The following is a 17,524-nucleotide window of genomic DNA, read 5'->3' as shown; positions in this document are numbered from 1 at the left end:
GTAACATTTTTTTTTCTCAGTACCATAGAAAAACAAATGTACACAAGATGGTAACCATCAATTTTCACACCACCATATATGGTTTAAAGGTATACCGCTGCAACTCCACTTTACCTAAAGGTTATTTAACTTTAAAGCCACCAAGCTTCAATATGTCATCCAGGGTTTTCCCCAGAAAATGTAAACTATTTTTGAGCTTTATTATTGTTATGACATTTTTTAACTGATGTGGAAATCACTCACATCGTGTCACATCTTGTCTCATGAGTCATGATAGATGTAGTCTGTTTATGACAGCCTAAATAATAGTCACATTTATTGCATAGGACTTTTTCATTTTTTTCAGGTTAATGATAATGATGTTAGAGGAGGTGGTGCTTGTTTTAGGAGAGGTGGCTCGCCTCCACTATACCTTAATGTCTTCATACATACTTCATATCAGTTTTAATGACCTGGTCTGTTTGTTTTGTAGAGGAAGAGACCTCTGCAGATTGTTCCACTCCCGGTAAAAACCTCCTGAATAATGAACAGTTAAGGAATTCTAACTGGGAGAATTTTCAGCTGGTTGCAATATGGAGCCCTCACAGCTAGACGCCACTAAACACCCTAAATCATACACACTGTTCCTCTAAGGGTATACGATGCAGGATTGTTGGTTACTGTTTGTGAACACGATTGCAAGTGAGATTCACATTTGTCGCTATATTTGCATTTTTACGGGGCTGTGTCTCTTGGATGCCTGCTGCTTAGGTCTGGCCCGTGTTCTCTACTTTTTTATAAAGCCTCGATCTCACCTGAGTGATGATGGGGGACATGCCCTTAAACGTCCCAAACACAGAAAATGAAAAGAACAAGGAAAATCTATGCAACGGGCAGAGTTTCTGCAGATAAATACACCACCACACACTGACAGAGTGTCATTAGTGATGATTTAGAGGGATTACTTCTGTATCAGTCTATACATTGTGTTTTTCCAGAAAATCCTGCATAGTATATATTTGAATGTACAAAATGAGAGGGCAAAATCATTTGACAGTGTGAGGAAAAGAAAAGTAGCCATGTTAGTATGGTTGGACTTGCTTGTGAGAGGTGATCTGTTCTTTTTTACGCAATTTTCCAGACAGCAAGTCAGCAGTGAATCTGAAGCAAGTGCTGAAGCAATCATCAGGGTTATTTGCATGTGTGTTTATCTCCAGATAATGAGATTAAACAAATATTAGTTTTACCAGATACAGTCTTATTGGTTGGTGAAACCCTAATGACTGCCAGACAAGCACATGCAGACTTGCACGATTTCCTCACATTGGCAGCTCAGGAATGAAGCTTTTCTTGCTTTTGGCTGCCACCTACAATAAAGGGATGTCAGTGGAGTTGTGCAGTAGGAGTAGCTGCTGATTTTCAAGTATTTACCCCCACTGTAAATTTCCATGAAAGTTTTCAAGACTACATTAACATATCATCACGTATACTACACTGTAAAGGAGTAAAATTGATAAATATTATTGTATTATCTCTCTCTGGTGTTGCACTTTGTACATGGTTCCTGTGCTCTAGTCTCACAACAGACTACACATAGAGAGCAATGTTATTTGTCCAGGTTGGTGGACGGCTCGTTTTGATGAAATATATCTTATTTTCTGCCTCACTACAGTTGGAAAGAGCCTTCCTTTGTGTTTTAACAATGTTTTGCTTTTGAGTTATTTATTTGAGAAGTTGAAATCTGTGAATATCTTTCCAACTCTACTGAACTGGATTAGACAGGCAGCTACTGTCCCGTCTTCCCAATACCACGCACTAGCACTGAATCTTTAGTGGTATGGAGTAACGAATTGTGCCAGTACACTTTCACACTTGCTTTTAGCTCTGTTTTTGGCCTCCACCAACTCCTGAGGGAAATACCTGTTTCTTTAAATGCTCCACTGTGTTTACCAGCTTCTCTCTAACTGTGTCTCTTTACTGCTGAGCAGGTAGAATACTGTTGCCTTTTACAGCTTTTTCTCTGGAAATGAAAGCCAGAGAGAAGCTTCAGATTCAGCTTATCGTTCTCTGGAGGTTCATTACTTTCACACCTCACATTGTATTTACATTATCACATTATCAATATAGCTGCTTTAACAAGTCTCGTAGGTAATTTAACAGTTCTGAACAAAACATGTTGCCATGGTTGCTGAAACTTCCAAAAGTGCCACAGAATCTAAAGTTGAACTGCTAAATGTTTAATTTTAAGCTCGGTAATGTTTCTTCCTGAGATGCACCTTGGGAGCGCTTCAGTTTTCACATCCATGGGTGATGGCACATTACACTGCCGAAAGTGCCTTTTAAAGTAGTTGTGTGTTGCAATGCTGCTGCTCTACTGCTGCAAGATTCGTGAGGTAACAACATAGCTAGTTCTGGGGGCATGTAGACGTTGTTGTAATACCACTGTGATGTGACAGAGAGGAAGTCTGAGGTAAGAGATCCTTTTATGCCTCTGCACTGGTGATAGCTGTAGCCAGAGGCAATATGTTTTTGGGTTGTCTGTCCGATTCTTGTGAATGTGATATCCCAAGAAGGCCATGAGGGAATCTCAAATGTCCGGACCCATCGATGAACTGATTAGGTTGTGGTGATCAAAGGTCAAGGTCATTGTGACCTCATCAGTCAAATTGTCATAAACATGATATTCCAAGAATAACTTGAGGGATTTTTTTTTTTTTTTCAAATTTGGCACAAATGTCCACTTGGGCTCAACAATGAACTGATTAGATTTAGGTAGTCAAAGGCGAAAGGTCAAGATCACTGTGACCTTGCATCCTTCTTATTCTGGTGAACACAATATTTCAAGAACATGTTGAGGGAATTTCTTCAAATTTGGCACAAATGTTCGCTTTGAATCAAGGATGAAGTGATTAGAATTAGGTGGCCAAAGGTTTATGTCTGTGTGACCTTGTGTCTGTCTCATTCTAGTGAACATGATATTTCCTCAAATGTGGCACAAACGTCCACTTGGACTTATCAATGAAGTGATTGGATTTTGGTGATCAAAGGTCACTGTGACCCCCCCAAAACATGTCTGTGGCCTTAACGCAGGAATTCATTCGCTAATAATTACATTTCACACAAATGTCCAAGAGGATATGATGTTTAAGTGATCCCGTTTTATATCCGAAAATCAAAGGTCAGCTTCACTGTGACATCATAATGTTCTACATAAAACACTTTTCTGGGCATTACTCAACATCATATCTCAGGAACAGAAGGGGAGGCATTTGGTCAGATACTGAATTGGTGACACTAATCTTGAAACTGAGCTGATGTAAACATGGACGTAAACTGTAAGAGGAACTTGACGGGATTGCAGAAGCATACAACTGCGAGGCAGAAATTCTAGTTTCTTGTGTCTCTTATTTAATTTGTATGGAAGTGAATGGGCATGTTTGTGTGTGTGTGTGTGTGTGAGAGAGAGAGTTATGTGTGTTTTAGAAGGACCTGCTTTTCCAGTCTGTATGTGTATTTTTTTTTGTCATCAATTAAATAGGGAAAAGTTGACTCACTTTTGTACTTTCGTAGAGACTGACTCATGGGCTTGGCTCTGGCATTGTTGTGCACAGGTAGGATACTGTGTGTGTGTGTGTGTGTGTGTGTGTGTGTGTTTGATTATATATATATTCACGTAATGGCTCTTCCAGCAAATACAGTCCACAGCCAGGGAGTGCTTAATTGACTTTTTGGGTGTGTCTGCTCCTGTACCCAACACACACACACACACACACACACACACACACACACACACACACACACACAGGAAGGTGAAGCAGAGCTCAAGGGGCAGTGGGCGCGGTGGGAGAGGTCCAGCTTTTAATCAATATTGACAGCAGTGAAATACCATGACCAACAGGAACTACACACACTGCAGCTGAAATGCCATTAGTAACAGGTCGTAAAATGTCAGAGTCTGATGTAGAAGAAGTTGGAGAAGCCTCTTACGATTTTCTCTCTTTGCCAAAGGTCATAATTGTTACTCTACCCTGCAGGAGATAAATTAAAGCCTATTTGGCCTTTAATCTTTATCATAAAAAAAAGGTCCTGCAACAATTAGTTGTCAAATTAATTGCCAGCTAATTTGAGAATTGATTGGAATTCACAATTCTCTGATTCCAGCTTCTTAAATGTGAATATTTTCTGGTTTCTTTACTCCTCTATCACAATAAACTGAGTATGTTTGGATTGTGGCTAAAACAAGACATTTGATGACTTCATATTGGGCTATGGGAAACACGGATCCACATTTTTTCATCTTTTTCTGATATTTTATAGACCAAACAAGTAATCGATTAATTAAGAAAATAATTGACAGATCAATCCACAATGAAAATAATTTTAAGTTGCAGCCCTAAAAAATACAAATCTAAGTCTGAAAATGTTATGAAAGAATAAAGTACACTTCATGGTCAATGTGGACAACTGCAGCCTTATGTCATAATGGAAGGTGTGATTGTGACACCCTGGGCATTATCGTGCTGCTACAGCCTTAACTGAAATACAGGAGCTGGCACGTCAGGTGGGATTGCATAAACTCTCTTTTCTCTGCCTATTGAGAAATGCTGATTAGTATTTGCCAACTACAGTACATGGCCAAATGTATGTAGGCAGTATGTGAGAAGTCTTTCCTCTTGATGTTGATCCTGCTGTAGGGATTTTCTCCCATTCAGACACAAGAGCATCACTGAGGTTTAACACTGATGTTAGTGACCAGGTTGAGGTCAAGTTCTTCCTCACCAAATTAAGAAACCATTTCTTAATGGAGCTGACTTTGTGCATAGGTGGATTGTCATGTTGAAACAAGAAAGAGACAAACACAGACTGTTGACACAAAGTAGACAGAACACTGTTGTTAAAGGATTATTGTAGCTTTAGATATCCCTTCTTTAGAACCAAGAGGCTGACACCAAACCAGGAAAAATAGACCAAATATACACATGTGGACAGTAGGGCTGCAGGATACGAGGAAAATATGCATTATGTGATAACAATGTTGATATTGCGATAACAATATTTGATATATGATAAATAGACAGTTGTTAAAGTGTACTCTGTTCTTGACAAAGACTTGCACAGTGCCTGTGCTTATGCCATTTTGTTGATCCTGTATCCAAAATATTGCCAAATGGCCGATGTGCTATTCTTTCTGTGGCCTTCGCATTTTCGTTTGCCCTTATCTTGTCACACCTTTCTCCTTCAACCATACAGAGGAGCACAGCAGCACCACTCCAATAAACCTCAATCGCACGCATGCAGATTCTGACTAATCAAACAGTACCTACTGGCGAGGGCCTGGCCAGAGAGTTAACAGCATGTCACCTACAGACAGAATGTTGTTTAATATGTTGTTAATATTCAAAGTGCAATATTGCAGTCTTTCATAATGTGTTTATCATATTACGGCTTGATGACGATTTAAAAAAATGATTTATTGTGTAGGCCTAGTGGACAGATAAAATAATAGATTACCAGAGTTGCTATGTTTGCGTTGGTATAGCAGTAGTCCTGAAGATGAGGTTACCTGTGGTCATGAAAACGAGATGTCTATGAAGTCTGAGTTGTTTGAGCTGAAACATGTTGATTCTCTGTATTTGGATTTTATGAGAAAACACATTTAAAGTCCTTGAAAGCAAAACCAACACCACCAACAACAACAAAAAACAACTGATGGTTACAAAGTAGGTGTTTTCTATTTGTAATTGAAAGATGCTCAGTTTACAGCGTAATTGCAATATGTTGGATACATAAATATCTCTAATCATACATGAAAAATAGTTGTTTATGAAAGGAAAAGGAAAAATACATGTGTGCACAGATACACATATACAGGTTAATTATAAACATAATAATACATCAATTTAATTAGTTTGATTTCTAATTAAAAAAGACATTAAATAAAACAAAAAGTAAATAAATAAATAAAAAGTGGGTTGTTTTGGACTGAGATGGGGAAAACATTCACTCATCAAAATGCAGTGCAAAATAGTAATTTCATATTTCCATAAATTTAATTTCTTTTTTTGTCGTAGATCTTAATCCCATTAAATATGTATGAACCACCAGTAAAAACAAAATGAGACAAAATAGTGCAAATTGAAATAATGGATTAATTATAACTCAGACACTAATTACAAATAATTAACTGAATGTAAACAGGAATATATTAGATGTGTATGCACAATGTGGAGTATAAATATACTGTACAGAGGTGTACATGGTTGCAAAACCGTAAGTGAACTGGACTGAAATGTAAGGAAAGAGGAGGATTTTTCAGTGTAACACAAAGTGTGGTTCAGGAGTTAAACAGATTATTGTGTAACCAAAAGGTCGCAGGTTTGATCTTTACTGCAGCAGCGTGTCGAGTTGAATTAACTCTCAGTAACACGCTGAAGAACCTTCCCGCCGGATAAAAGCATCTCTCACTTCATTTCCTCACACTTATCTCCATCATGTCAGCAGCTGTGGTTACATCAGACACATTTATCATTTTACTTTTCAGAAGAAGTAAATTTCCATGAAAGTATTTCCAGCTTGCGATCGTTGAATTGAATAACAGGATAAAGTGTCTGTTTACATTCTTCACAGTCACTTATCAGAAAGAAGTTTGGAGAATTTATTGAATCCAGGACTCCACCATGAGCAAACTTTTTAAGTCAGGGACCTGCCTGCATTACTCTTCTGCTGCTGCTGCTGCTGCTGCTGCTGCTGCGCTGCTTACTAAAGCAACAGGTCTGTTGTTGCTGCAGGAGAAGAGGCAAACACCTGCAGCACTCGAAACAATCCAGTATAAAAATCACTGACCTCAAATGGCTTAACACTGGCAGAGGGAGTAGTAGTATTAAAAGTGTTTTTAATTTTTATAGTCATAAAACGACATATTTAAGGTAATTGTTTTGGCTTCCAACATGTTAAACCCAGTAGGATGCATTAGAAGACTTTCCAACTGGATGATTGATTTTGAAATGAAATTCATTACAATGATAGAAGGTATTATGGTACAAGACATGCATCCTTCTCTCTCTCTGCATATTTAATTTTGTGCTGCTGCAGCCTGCATATTAATCTGACAACACTGAGCCTCATTCACCAGCCGTTCCTGGGAAGACATTTCTTCTTAAAACCCACTCACACAGATTACATGAAGAATTTAACCTTCACCAATGTTATTTGGGATTTGATCTTAGATCTTAACACAATCTACACACACTCTAGAGCGTATTTACACGAAACCCAATCACCAGTGAAAGTTTTGGCATTGTATGGCTCTGCAAACCACGGATATGTTATATTTACACGATGTAATGTAGCGGATATGTTTCACCAACTCTGTGGTTATCATGAGGTTAGGTGTGTACCGTCTATGAGGAGACATGGGAGGATATTTGGAATTACACCAAAAAGGTGTCCATCTGTGGAACAAAGGCAGTCCTGTTCAGAATTACACACATAATACATACATCCATGGGTGCAGATCCCAGGGGGGGTGGGGGGGACATGTCCCCCCCAAATTCTGAAAAACACAAATTGTCCCCCCAATTCTAAATAGCCTAAATGATTGAAATTGAACAAATGTATACAGTAGTCCTATATACTGGGAGAAAGGGAGGAGAAATGGGAATCCGTGAGAGACGAGAGATAAGAACGTGAGTGGACATAACATGCCTGAGACCCTGAAACTAGAAGTAGCATTAACTAACAGCGAAGCAGTGAAAAGGAGGGTGATGGCTGGTTCCATGTACTACTGGCTGTTTAAGAGAAATAAACAGTAAAGGTAAGCATATGATTCTCTTTGTAGTGCTTTTTGAATGACTTGGTGATGGTGATGAGCCTCTATGAAATCGTGAAATATGCTGGCAATCTCAAGCGCTCTGTGGGCATAATTTGCATGCGTGCAATTAAAAAAAATCACAACTGATTGTGTCCCCCCCAAACTTGTCATCAGATCTGCACCCATGCATACATCCCCTAATCGCAGATGTTATTTTAATTCCTCACTGTCTCCTCTGTGTCTCAAATGTTAATCTTAAATAGGTACATTAACCCATTGCCTATGGTTGTGTTGTAAATTACAGAAATATTGGTCTGAAGAACTGTGTGAAATGGAGAAGATATTTGAAAAAGATTTAGAAATGGATCCAATGTCTTTGATTCTGGACCTCCCAAGTACAAATATAACTGCTGTAGCTCGCAAAGGTTATACAATATTGTGTTTGCTAAAAAAACAAACAAAATAAAATTGGACAAGTGAAAAGAGCCCATTTGTTAAGGGTTGGGTTTAAGTTATTTTTGAGTAGATTCCTCTGGAATATCTTACAAATCTTCTACAGCAGATCAGTTTTATGAAATCTGGATAAATTATCTCATTATTTTTTTTACAAGGCATTTCCTGAACTTGAACTCTTGTAACCTGTGATACCTGTGATGTACCCTCAACATTGACTATTTCCTGAAACTTTTTATAAATATTTGTTGATCTAAGCTGTTTTTGTTTGTGTTTGTCACTCATGTTCATACATTTGACATACTGTTCTTGTGGAAATGAGAGAATGCAATGAAGATAGTGTTAAAACAACAACAAAAACGTGGTTAGGTGTAGGTACAAAATCTACTTGGCTATGGTTTGAATAAGATAAAGTTTTGGCTCAAAATACCCAGTTTTAGGCATACCATCCCTGCAGGAAAAGCAGCATTGTCTCAGTTAAAAACAACATGCTACTATCCCCACCAATTGGTTGATTCAAAACACCCACATTTAGAGCCAAAAATGCCGCTGGAAACACAGCAATGACTCGCTAAGTAACAACCGGTTTTGTTGTTGGTTGGTCTTGAACAGTGGGCTGCAGCTTGGCAGGTGTCTCACCTTAGTGACACACAACATCAGCCATCCCCTCCACCTCCCAATGACAAAGTCAGCTCATATACTGTGTCACTTTAGAAACATTGATATGTAACATATTTGTGGTTTACAGAAACGTACAATGCCAACATTTTCTTACTGTGACTGGGCTGTTGACTCAAATTTGATTGTGGACATATTTGTGCAAAATATTTGGTTGTTGTGTTTTCTTCAGTTCTACAGTATAATATAGGATTTAAAATCCAGTCATATTTTTTATTGGTCTTAAAAACACCACTGTAACACTTCAGTTCACATGAATAACGTTAATTGGGAGCCTTGCCACCCAATAATTAGTGACTGATCACAGTATTTATCGTCCCAAAGTAGGCCTCTCTGCACACTGGGTCCACTCACACAGTGGCATATTAACTGCTGCTACAAGATGTTGCAGATCATTCCATGAGGAGGGAGGGCACCATATAGATTGATCTGCAGAGTAACGAGGACAAGCCTGTCCCCCTCCAGTGTTCAGCATCTCTCTTCTGTTATTAAAAATATCTTTGGCATCAGATTTAAGATCAAACATTTTCTTTTATACTTCATCAGTTGTGCGTCCTTCTCTGGATACAGTGTTCACTGAACAAGTAACAGCATCCCATGCATCTTCTTTTGTGTTCTTTTATAATTATTACTGATGTAACTCAATATGACAGGTTGTTTGGCGTTCACTTCCTGCAGAAGTAATTCCTTTATGTTGCTGTGAAGGCCAGACTAGGTAAAATACTTTTTCATGCTAATACTTTTCACAATTGATATATATCTGAAATTTGCCATAAAGCAGTCACACTCATTTCTTTGTAACACTACCCACAATGTCAAAACACAGTCACAGATACTAAATTGAAAGTTAGATTTATATTGTCTTACGGTGTATCTCATCAGATCGCCTAACACTGTTTCATAAACGCGTCTTTAGAACAGGCCAATTTATTTGTAACGATTTGAGGCATGTTTGTCTCGACTGGGCCGTTAATCTGTTTGTTGGTGGAACAAAATGCTTGAATTGAGCTGGTGTTTTTGTGGTATTTCAGTGACCTGTGAGCTTCCTCGTGCTGCTTATAATGGTGAGGATGTGAGATATTGTGGGAGTGTCAGCTGAATACGTAAAATGCTTCAGTTTATTGAGCACACACACAGTCTGTTGTGCCACTGGCTCAGCTGGTGAAAGCATTTAAATTGAGTCTTGTCGTTGCGGGTCAGGAGATTACGATGATCGGATAAAAAAACAAGCTGCTTCCTGGTGCAGTACAAGAAGAGTCTCAACCTCTGAGAATAAGGAAACACTCAATAATCCGCCACTGAAAGAAGAAATCTGGGATACCTGAGCTGCCCTTATGCTCTGTAATACTGTCTGTATGACACATTTACAGCACAAGAAACAGGAAGTGTGTTGCAAACTGTCAGTCACATGATATCAGCCTGTATTCATCAGCCTGTCCGATGTTGCTAAAAATGACACCAGTCAGGATGTTTTTTTTACACAAGGGCGGATTATGAGAAAACCGGGCCTTGGGCTCAAACATGTAAAAGACCCCCCGCCTCTCCTACACAGGAACAACACCCCCAGAGTGAAAGATAGAAAAGCTGCTTTCAGCTGTTCGCTAACCTTTTCCAGCCTGTCCATGATGTCGAATGTGATGCACCAGGAGAAAAAACAAACAAAGAAAAAATAAGTACTCACCCACTGTGGAGCCATGTACACAACTTAACACATTCCCATCCCAAGTTGGTGCAAAAGCGGTAATAGAAAAGCAATACTGGGTCAAAACTTGCAGCTGAACGTCAGTATTTAAATCACAAAATACTACAGCATGCTAACATTTGCTATTTACAATAGCATTAACAACGAAGTACAGCAGAGGCTGATGGGAATGTCAGGAGTTTTGCAGGTAAATTTGTCTTCAAACAAAGTATTGGATAAATAAAAACTTGGACCTGATGGCGGAGCTACATAGGATGCCGAATCGGGGCCATTGTAGATTGAAAAATAAATAAAAACAAAAATACAGAGCCAACAGAGGAAGGGTAATTTTCTGAGAAAAAAATATGAGATTAAATTGATAAAATTGATGGGGAAAAAACTTGGATATTCTCTTAGATTAACAGGGCTGACCCAAACACCAGTGAGAGACAAGATGAGAGGACATGTTGTGTTGGTATACATTAGCCAAAATAACTAGAAATAGAAAACTTTATAAGACAGCTAAACTGTTACAGTTTTCAGGTAATTTGCAAAGCTCACTGTAGATTTGCAATATGCCAGTTTTGTTCGGCTTATCTGGCACTCAACTTTTTGAGGGTCAGCTTTATAAATTTTGAAACTATTCCAGACACTTGACTTTTTCAGCATCTTGCTAGTGTAAGCCTGTCACAGCTGGTCAAACTATTGGAGTCACAAAACTATCTCAAAGTTTAAATTGTCTTGTCTGAGAATGACAAATAATCAATGCTAATGCATAATAAATTATGTTGGATTACTGTTTATTCATTTATTGGTTATTTTGGGATTTTTGGGTAAAGATAAAGAAAAACAAAGTATTCAAATACAGATTTGGACATTGATTACCATTGCAAGGATCTTAAAAGCTTTAAGGCATTAGGGTCAGCCCTAGAGATTAAAGTGATAAATTTGCAAGAAAGAAAAAAACAAAACTCAAATAATCCCTGAAATTCAAGTCATAAATTTACAGGGAATTTAGATATTCTTTAAGATCAAAATGGTAAATTTACACAAAAAAACTTTGCTAATTTACAAGAAAAAAACCCTCAAATAATCTCTGAGATTAAAATCATACATTTATAGGGAAAAAATTGATATTTTCTGACAATAAAGTGGTAATTTATTTTACACAAAAAAGGCAAAATTACAAGAAAAAAACTAAAGTCATACATTTGCGAGAAACCACAGTTGACGTTATCCACAGCATTGTTCAAACATAAACTTTTACATATCTGCTATAAAATAACAAATGTAACATACCTGTTTGCAGAAATGTGTACTTCCAACATTTTTGTCTGGTGATTATGCACTTTTTTTCTGTGAACAATATGTAGCCCCAGAGTTGTTGTGTGGTAATCTCATTACACACAAATTAATTAATTTATATTTTGGTTTATTCTTCCCTTGTGAAATGTATTGCAGTGTTTAAAAAAAATGCATGTTTTTCTGTTATTCAAGGGCAATGTCAAAAAAACATTTTTTGTACCTCTTCCCACTCTTTTTTTTGTACAGGACCTTAGATACTAATGTACCTTGAGGTCTTCATCCTGTCAGTGTTGAGCCTTAGTGGTGCATATCCCCAACACATTTTGAAATACATTATTACAAACAGACACATAATAAAGCAGGAATTTTTGTTGCCCACTCACCTCCTATGTAATCCAGCTGTAGAGGAAAGCAGGAAAACATAGTTTTGTCCATTTGGGTTAATTGACCCTAATGGAGTGTTAGGCATTTCCTCCACCAAAGACATCACTGTCTGTGATCACACAGTAAATGGGTCATGCAGTTGACAGAGTTGACCACTAGGTGGCAGTGTCACACAATGTCCCTCCTGTTAAATTAACTAATTATTCATCATCTGCCAGCACCTCACATCAGAGACGTTACTTTGGGTTTCCTGCTGTCTGTCAGGTCTGTCAGAACTGGAAGTGTTTTGGTGTATTTGAGAGGCTGTTTGAGGTGTTACCTTTTAGGTTCTTCTCCACATGTGTTTTTTTCTGAGTCATGCTGGTGCTGGCTTTCTGCCATCACCAGCAGCAGTAGCACAGCCACACTCATGTTGGAATGAAAACCTGTTTGTCGTGATGGTAAATTACTTCAGTGGTTCATTGTCTAAGACTGCGAAGATGCTCTGATTTCAAAAAATGAAATATGCAGCAAACATGCAGGAAAAGTGACAAACAATCAAAGGAAAGTACATTTCTGTTATGTTTTTGAGAGTTTTGATCATTCTGTTTGCAACGTCCTCTAAACTTTAAATATAAAGCAGCAAATGTAAATTTCCCTCATGCACTCAGTAAAGCAGAGGAAAACTTATCTAAAACAAGTGGACAAGCACTGAGCACTGTAACATTAACCAGAAACATCCATTAAGATGCCAGTTAAGAGTAATGATGAAAATTATTGCTACGTAATGAGCAGCCTTATAAGGTGAGCTGATGCACAGTATTGATCGGGAGCAGGGAAATGGACATAAAGGAGTCATTCTGCTTTCACTGTCTGTGGCGACTTAACTGACTTTGTAATGTGCACTTGCACACAAGCACCGTTTTATAAAACCAAATGTTGTATTTCTTATTGAATCTTGTGTATTTTATATATTCGTTTACAATCATTTCAATGGCTTATGCGTTGTTGATTGAGCATTTTTTTTTCATCTACTTGAACTGTCTTGAACTATATATATAGGGCCTTGGAGTTTGTTTATGAACAATCAAAACAACTCTGCTGACTACTGTAACTTCCATATTTTAAGAGTCTGGAATATTTTCTCAGACAGTGAAGTATTTCACATGCTCCTGTGAATATTTTCATCTTTCCTGTGCAGTCTGAGGTACCTCTAGGGAAATGTTTTTCCAGATATTCAAACCAGTCACAACCTAAAAATGAGCATTTTATCAATATTGTATTGTGCTGACTTTAATGACCACCTTAAGTGTCCATCTAGCGCCATTATCAGGTGAACATTTTAATGTGTCCAGTACTTTGATTCATTACCAAATACCTGCAGAACTCATGAGATTTCCATACTTATTTATTTATTATTATTATTTATTTTAGGGCCCATAAAGAACTATAAAAGCCATGTAATGTTGTACAAATATTGAAGAAGCTCCTATAGGGTGGGTGATGGGTCAAACAAACACAGGACTTCACTCAGGAGACCAATGTTTGCATACCAAAGTTAATACTGGCTTCTTTTAATATCAATGCAGCCTAGTATGCTAGTATGCGTAGCATGCTATGCTCCTGCCCTATGCGACGCGTCATCTGTAAGGTTATGTTGGTGACTAATGCCAAAACATGATGCTTTTCCAAAAACTAACCGTGTAGTTTTGTTTCCAAAACCTAACCAGGTAGTTTTGAAATAGAACTGTGACAATTTCATGATGTTAAGGACATGATTTAAACTGCGAGCATTAGAACTGTCATTTTGTCATATGCTTTATTCGTGTTTCCTGGTGCCTGCACTGGTGTTGCTTTCATGTTGCCTGCATGTATTTGATCACATTTCATGCATGCTGCCATATAATATGTTGTTAAGACTTTTTGTCCATTTCCATTTCACTGGATTAGCAAAAGGTAGCAGCCTAATGCACTAAACTAAGATCGTTTTAGCATGTTGACATTGTTGTTTTGAGCATGCTGATGTTAGCATTTTGCTGGAGAATTATTAGTTCATTAATTCAAAAGATCCTGCCCTCAGTTATACTAATAATTGCCTTCAAGTTAGATATCATTCAATAGTAATAAATTAGCATCCCCAGTGTTATAATTTCCTGTTCATTTCATTCAGTAACCTGTGCATTTTATTAATTATGGACTGCCTGAAATAAAAGGATGTTAAACACATCACTGTGTTCTCTTTCCCATTCCTCAAACAGTTTTACTAGATAACAAATCGTTCCACCCTCAGTCTTTAATGATGCCTCATCCAGATCATAAAAATTCAACTTCAAAGTTTTGATTCATTTTATGGTTTTGGGCGGATGCACAGAAGAGATGGAAGGCGGCAAATTAGGTAGTGTGGGTGCACAATTTAGTAATTTGGGGATATTAATTATTAATTTGAGAGACTGAAATACTGATATGAAGAGAGGAAAGAAGTATACTGAGTGCATAAATGAGTCACTTTATGAAATTATTTGTAGTTTGTGGGCAGGAACAAGGCTTCCATCTGTGATACCAACCAGACTCCATAGAGAAATGTTGCAATTCAGGCAGGGATAGTGCTTCAGTCAGTAAAAGCACAATCATACCCATTTTTCCCTTTCAGCACATATTGTGAAAGCTGGTGTGTGTGTGTGTGTGTGTGTGTGTGTTTTCCTGCCTCAGTGCTCACGTGTGGGTGGGAGTCTGAATGCTTTGGTCCGTCTCTGGAATGTCAACAATGAGTCACGTCGGCCCGCTCGACTTGACTCGGGGCGGGGAGCTGCTCCACTGGCCTCGCTCACACACACTTATGTAAAGTCCGTACTGGTTCAGCCTGTTTCCAGAAACAGCATTTACTCACAGACATATACAACACGTGCAGCTTTGTGTCATTAACTTCTAATTTCATTGTTTTAAAACCAATTTTTGTGTTTCCTCTCATACTTCAACATCCTCAGAACCAGATGAGTCTTGATCATCACCTGTTTGAGTTATTTTTCATGCAGAAATGCCAAACATTTTCTAGTTTCTGCTTGTTGGACATGAGGAAGACTTTCCTCTGTCTTACATTTTAGTAAATTGAATATTTTTGGTTTTTGGACGAGAGATCTGAGGACTCTGTTTTTGGAAATTTTAATGGCCATATTCCCTATGCTCATTTGTGGACTAAATTATTAATGAATTTATCTAGAAAATAATCATTGCTCTGATTGATTATTTGAAAATGACTGTTAATTACTTTTTTTTTATATAGAGAAAATGCCTTTTTGCTCCCTTGCAGAAAATTAGATAAACAGATCGATACCACTCTAATGTCTGTGTGCTTAATATGAAGCTACAGCCAGCAGGCGCCTATCTTGGCAAGCAACAGTCTGAAACCAGAAAAATAAATTGCAGCACAAGACTCTATAAAAACACAACTTTTTAAACTATATTTGTTTATACATATAAAACAAACAACATATAATGAGGCTCTCAGACAGAGCCAGGCTAGCTATTTCCCCCTGTTTTCAGGCTTTGTGCTAAGCTAAGCCAAGTGACTGCTGGCTGTAGCTTCATATTTACTGTGCACACACGAGTGATGCCAATCTCAGCAAGGAAGCAAATAAGCATATTTCCCAAAATGTTGCTATATTCCTTTTAATAGTTGAAAACAAGGTTTAGAGAAGGGCTGTACACGACTCAGAGTTATGTCGGTCGAATCAGATTCGGCTGTTCAATGCAAACATTCAACTATTCGTTCCTTTTTTCCTTATAGCGTTTGGGAGTTTGAAGCCAGAGACTCTATTGCTGTGAGCTGTAAAGTCACCACTTCTAACAGAAGGCAGAGGATAACGTTACTTTGGAGCCTTACCATGCAAAACCTGTCATCTTCCAGGAAGCTTCTTCTCGACCACAGTTGCCTGTACCGAAGAGCAGCATGACAGTGAAGAGTGCTCACTTTGCGGCAAAGTCTAGGGATGTTTTGGTACCCAACTTTTGCACTGCACACTGGCTGGCAAAACTCCCGCTAAAAATCAAAAACAACAACAACAAAAAAGACTGATTGACTTGAAGGAATCTCGATCAATGTAAGGGTCTCTGACTGCTGATTCGAATTTTCAACTTTTAGGGGGCAGCCCTAGTTTAGAGTCATGTTATCCAGCCCTGTCGCTTAAAGAAAATGTTGGCATTGAACTTTTCTGCAAACCACAGATACGTTACATTTGTACATTGCATACATATCAATATTTCCATAGCATATGAGCTAATGTTGTCATTGGGAGGTGGAGGGGATGGTGGATGGCATGACATCTAGGCGAGATGTATGCAAAGTGGCAGACCACTGTTTGAGACCAACAAACCAAATCAGTTGTGAGACATCAGCCATTTTTGTGGCACCAACATCAGGTTTTTTAAGCCCAAACATCTTTTCTTTACTGTAACAGAGTGGTTTTGTGCCTGAACATAACTACACTTTAACTGCAGCATAAAGAAATGAAGAAACTTGAAACGTTGAAACTTAAAATTGAAGTTTCAACATATTCTGTGGTTTGCAGAAACCTACATTGCCAACATTTACTTTGGTGATTGGGCTGTGTTATCATATGTAGCCTAAAGTTTTAGTTAGGTTTTCAGCTAGTTATTAGATGTTAAAATAAATCAGTGCTGCAACTTACATTTATTTATTTTAACCTGACAGTTATTTCCCAGGTTCATTGTTTGGTCCTGGAAAACCTGTATGTTTTCCTCAGGCCCACAGTAACATATTCAAATCTCTTGTAATGTTTGACCAACAGTTGAAAACCAAAATATATCCAGGTGTAGTGTCATATAAGACAAAGAAAAGCTGTAAATCCTCAAATTTTACAAGCTAGAATATTTGGTATTTCTGCGTGAAAAATTACAAAAAGAGGACCTATTGTGTACATTTTCAGGCTCATTCTTGTACTTTGGGTTTCTACTACACTTAAGTTTTCTTATGCTGTCTGTGCTGGAGCACCTGTATTCACCCTCTCTGAGATGCTCCGTTGAAGCGCCTGTCTCTTTAGGTCCTGCTCCTGACAAAGCCCAGGCTGCTCTAATTGGTCAGTGCTTCTTTCGCATCTCTGCATCATCATTACATCCTGGGAAATGACTGTAACAGAGAGTAGCGGCACTGTGCAGGGGAAAAATCACCAGCAAAAGCTTCTAAACACAAGCGGACATGTTCCAGCAGGAATATGATCCGAAATATGGAACAAATTAAC

General features: G+C 38.1%; 1 protein-coding gene across 2 annotated transcripts in view; it reads left to right on the top strand.

The window, feature by feature from the left end:
• The window catches only part of pld1b (phospholipase D1b), a 77,843-nt gene that overhangs the window by 1,345 nt on the left and 58,974 nt on the right, over positions 1–17,524 (top strand). The gene's annotated exons all lie outside the window — the stretch shown is intronic.

This window comes from Epinephelus lanceolatus, chromosome 20, assembly GCF_041903045.1.
Source record: "Epinephelus lanceolatus isolate andai-2023 chromosome 20, ASM4190304v1, whole genome shotgun sequence".
NCBI classification, from domain to species: domain Eukaryota; kingdom Metazoa; phylum Chordata; class Actinopteri; order Perciformes; family Serranidae; genus Epinephelus; species Epinephelus lanceolatus.
Note: the sequence above shows the minus strand (reverse complement) of the source record. Positions and strands in the feature narration are given on the sequence as shown.